The sequence below is a fragment of the Alosa pseudoharengus genome, unplaced genomic scaffold, assembly GCF_046254945.1.
Source record: "Alosa pseudoharengus isolate Yale_2024_CS ecotype anadromous, Long Island Sound unplaced genomic scaffold, YU_APseudo_1.1 YU_APseudo_1.1_scf_19, whole genome shotgun sequence".
NCBI lineage: Eukaryota > Metazoa > Chordata > Actinopteri > Clupeiformes > Clupeidae > Alosa > Alosa pseudoharengus.
This window is the reverse complement of record NW_027468657.1, coordinates 11,909,589-11,914,588: the sequence shown is the minus strand read 5'-3', so window position 1 is coordinate 11,914,588 and position 5,000 is coordinate 11,909,589. Positions and strand designations below refer to the sequence as shown.

The window sequence follows — 5,000 nt, the reverse complement described above, 5'->3', positions numbered from 1 at the left end:
CCCACAGCAGATTTCCGAGTTGTGTGGAATGCAGCAATGGTATTCAGCATCGCTTGTCTAAACGCACGGCTCTTTCTTCTTCTTTTTCTTTGAATCGCTTGTGTTTGTGAACATACGAAGGAAGGCTGCTGCTGGTTCTCCATTGTGTTAGGGAACTAACGTTACTGCCAGCAGCTGTAGAGGCATGTGATGGGGCAGTGACTGCCTTGTGTTACATATGCGCCATCTTCCTTTTTGAAGAGGCGCTTTTCAAAATCGTTTTGTCAACGCGATCAGTGGCGATACTTATAACTTATAAGTCCAGAGGAGACAAAGGACAGTATAACAGTCCAGAGGTGTGTTGGCAGCTGTCCCTTGCGGCTTCCTTCACTGGGAGAGCTGGGGGCGACAGCAGGGAGAGTTGACTGCTACGTGTGTCAGTGCCTTTCCTTGTATTATTGGCTCGAATCATGCAGCCCTTTGATTTGAGATCCACAGAAGCACTTACAGAGGTGCGATTTAAATGGCTTCAGTGCTCTATGATGTCGGAATGCTGAGACGACAAGAGACGGACATCTCAGATCTCTCCTGTCCGTGTAAAGGGCTGGCTGATTTTTTTGTTTTGGCTTAAATGTTTTGTCAGAATTTTTTTTCTCTCGATTTTTTTGTGCAACATTCCAGGGAATGTCTGAGCAGCATTGATGATTTGTGATCGACTCAAAAGAGCAACGGCTTGAAACTGGGTGAAAACAAGCTGGTCCTGCTAAACTTTGTTTACTGTAATTATTATCATTGTGCTTTTAAGACATATTTTCTGTGTAGTGCTTTCAGTCGGGATGTACAGTAAGTCATGAATAGGTTAAAAAGCCATTGCCTGAACAGTTGCATACCCTGTTTTGTTTTTTTTTGTTTTTTTTTTTTTAAATGAAAGAAAAAAAAGACTTTTGTAGTGCTCTAGTCCTTAACAGGCTGGCACAGAGCTTTTTAGCCAAATCTGGGTGTTTTTATCTGTGTACATACGTCTGTTGGAGCTTCTTTAAACACATTCAGTTGTAATGATAATGGGAGGAGGGGCTGACTTTGGCTTTTTGGAGGATTTTTTTTAAAACCCTGTTACGCACAATGAAATTCCTCCAAAGGAAAGGAAAGGGTTTCATGTGGCCTGGACAGTGTTTGGGGTCAGCACTGTCAAGCCTGCCCCACTATTCCAAAGAACTTTCACTAGGACTCCAGATCAGAAAAACACACACACACACACACAAACACACACACACATGCACGCACACACAAATACGTACATACATATTTACATACAATTCTCCCTTTACTTTACTTTTAGAATGTGTGAGCAAGTATGCACACAGCCCCTCTTGTAGATCTAGAAATATGGAGATATTTCTGATTTAAAATAAATATGGGATGTATGCATGAGGTATACTGATGTTTTTTTTTTTTTTTTTAAAGAAACATATATTCAATACAGTCCTTCATATACAGTAGATGCATGATGTATCCATGCATTGATATGCACACATGCATCTTCTCTGTAGGTGCGTTGGGAGAGCCCAAGTAAGTCCCCACAAACAGCTACCTCAGGGCTGTCGTGCCAAAAGGGATTGATTTTAAGGGAGGGAAAAAAAAACACACAAATGATACTCTTTAGATCCAAGTGCAAGTGAATCCCACAGAGACAGAGAAATGACACAACAGGCCAATAGCTGACCGTCATAGGGCTGCCTTCTCTAGAAGCTTCTGTGTCTTGCTGTGAATCGGCTATGGCTGCGACTGACCCCATAGCTGGGCTGCCTAGTTATATTTCTGAGCTATTTCACGTGTGGACCGCCGTTGTTTTGTGTTTTTTGGACCTCTCTAGCATGGCCCATTTCCTGCTTTGAGGAGAGCTGATCGATTGTTTAAACGTTTGTGGTCCATACTGTTAAGATCCCTGGTGAGGTGGCAGAGACAGATCTATCTAGTGGAAACGTCCACATTTCAGTGAGCCCTTGTCCTTCATGTTGACACACCTCACACACGGCATTGTGGGAGTCACACACAGGTCCACATTGTTAAGGAAAATATCCCAGGATAGCCAGAGAAAACTCAATGTAAAATAACCTTATCCCTGCTATGTACAGAGTAGATAAAAAGCATTAGACATCATTGTGTGTGCTTGAATTGATTGCGGAGACACGCTGTCCTCCCATGCTGAGAAATATTGCCAGACCAACAGATAACCTTTGCCGTAGTTCTTAAGTAGACAGATTATTTATTATCTAAGATTCAAGATTCAATACTATTGCCATACAACAGAAGTTATTAGGAATTTGCTGCATTGTGCTCTACACATCTGATTGGGGTTAATTATGGATCCAGCATATTTCACTCCCCATGGCCTGTGTGAAGTGTGAATTATGTGGAAATCATCAGACCTTTCATATGGACACACTGTTTTATGATTATGGAATTTTCCCAGTACTAAAGTATACTTGTACCAATTGCATTGTATTACTTGGGGGAAAGGCCAACTCGGGACTAAATGTCCTGAATGATGTTATCAATTTAACAAATAAAACTTTTGAAAACATTAGTAAAAGTGAGTCTCTTGATTTCATGCTCCAACGTTTGTCTCAGTCAGTAGAACATCACTTGGTGATGAACAAAGTAAAACAAATTTCTAGACATGGGCTTCATTGATCTGGTTACCCAGAAGTTCTCTTCAGGGCTTTATTGGATCAAGACATTTAATACCTCGACTGCCCACTAGATGGCAGCATCAGTTTATTCACAGCAGATCCGTAGACAAGGATTTACGACATCTAATAAATCCATCTGTGGCCGACTACAGAGGTGAAATAAGTATAAAATAAATCGCCCTCGCACGCCATCATTCATCGCCTGACGGAGACCACGGGAGCCATAAAGCAGGAGTGACATCTTCTGTCCACATGTCATGATGTCCTTAATAAGTTTCTGAAGATTTGCGTAGCCTGCTTCAGATACTGATTTAGACTTTTGTGAATTGTGGTTCGAAAGACATATTCTCGGGCTGTTTAGATGTAGTCTATGGGTATGTTTCACTTTACCCTATGTCCCAATCAGCATTTAAGCATAGCTAATCGTAATCCTCTGAAATTCCACATAATGACATTGCTCAATTAATATAGTGCTATAAATAAAAGAAAATAGATTAAAAGAAACACATACTTCTCTCTAATCAAAGTTCTTAATTGTAGTGCAGTCATCTTTCTAAAGCAGAACATTGCGTTAAGAAGATTTAAGATTCATAAGAATCGTTTCAAGGGAAACCTGGTATCTTTCATGGAGCAACTTGCTATGATGAACTTGTGTGTGTGTGTGTGTGTGTGTGTAGAGAGATAGAGAGAAAGAGAATATTATAGGTTTCATGTGTTTTGTGACACTTTATGGTATGGGCTCATACGCGAGATTTCCTTCCCTCCCCACCACCTGTCCTCAGCAGAACAGAATGTCGAGGGAAAAAGCCAGTAAACGTTGTTTTCAACAACATTTTGTTTCATTAGATTAGACAAAAAAAAACTGGATCCAGAAAGCTATTTAGAGAGGGAGCGTTTAGGTGCTCGGCGATTACTAGTTTCAGCACTAGCCCAGCATGGACAGCTCCTGCAGATATCCGCGGCTTCTTCCAGACAAGCTACTGTAATTTAGTTTGGTCAGTTCCCATCTCTTGACAGCGATGTTATGAAGCAGCTGTGCTTTACAACTCCCAGCAAAACGAGATTCCCTATTATGTCAGACAGGAACGTATGGTCCTCCTTATTGAGATGTGATGGCGTCAAAGTCATCGCCCGGATAGGCTAAATTGGGATTTAGCAATACTTCAAGGTGCACTTTTGTGTTAACTTTATTGTGGAGACCAGGTTCTTGTCGCGCTGTAAGACAAAATAAAAACTTCGTCATCCCATATAGACTCAATTAACTCAGCATAGTCATCAAAGACAGTCATCACTAATACAGATAGTAAATTTGAGACCACTAAACACTAATACGCAATGTCGAGTTTTTTGTTTTGTTTTTACAGCTCATTTAGTTGACGACAGGAGGCCTGGAGGACGCAGATGTCCTGGCTATGGAGTCATTGAGTCGTGCACGGATTGAGCGTGGGGCGTGAAAACTGGAGTTGCTGCGCGATAATAAACGAGTCAGTTCATTTTTAATATAATCCACTTTGGACTGTCGCGCAATCTTTACCAACGGCAAAGGGCAATCCACCCCACCCCACCCCGCCTTACCTGTACACTCACTCACTAACACACGCAAACACTCTGAGCCCAGCACGAAGAGCGGATGTGAGCCTAGGCGCGCGTAAGCACGGCGTCAAGAGGACGAGCGGTGTTAGTCGCAGCACACACACAGAGACATACTTATACACACGCACGCTGAATACACAGGAGAAGATATTCCCTGTGAAATCACCATACACACCAGCACACACAGACACGCTTTCTGACGCGCTGGAAGTACAGATGCGTCGGTTACTTGACCAGTAGAGGCGACAGTGTCCGAGTGTCTGTGTTGACCGACGCTTCGACGACGCGCTCTGATTCCCAACTGCGAAGAGAAGATGAGGTGCGGGAAGTTTCGGAGTCTCGGATCGGTGGGGATCTTTCTGTGGTTCGCGCTGCTGTTCAAAGGTGAGCACCTTCATGTTCCACCCTTAAATGGTCTGCGGGGCGTTTGTCGATAACTTAGTAATCAAATAATCACTCATCGGTCTCTGTCCAAAATATCTTCCTTTATCTTGTGTGTTTTAGATATCAGCCATCGAAAATCTGCCACTTTAATTGTTAAATGCCTTGATCAGAATTAGAGTTTAATACACAAATAATGAAACACAGACCAACGAATTTAGAATGTAAAAGTTGATGCCAAATTAATATATGGATGTAGGCATTTATTGAGTTGAAATATTCAAACATAATGGATCGTAACTGCCCCTTTGTCATACAAATAGTGAACTATTTGGTCAATACATTTTACATGAA

At 42.0% G+C, this 5,000-nt stretch overlaps 1 protein-coding gene across 2 annotated transcripts in view; it reads left to right on the top strand.

The window, feature by feature from the left end:
* lonrf4 (LON peptidase N-terminal domain and ring finger 4) overlaps nucleotides 1-898 on the top strand; it is a 15,541-nt gene extending 14,643 nt beyond the window's left edge. For both annotated transcript variants that reach the window (XM_076291702.1, XM_076291703.1), the window contains exon 12: nucleotides 1-898. This exon is cut by the window's left edge and continues 859 nt beyond it. The gene's annotated coding sequence lies outside the window, so the exon portion shown is untranslated.
* Nucleotides 899-5,000: the final 4,102 nt, after the last annotated feature.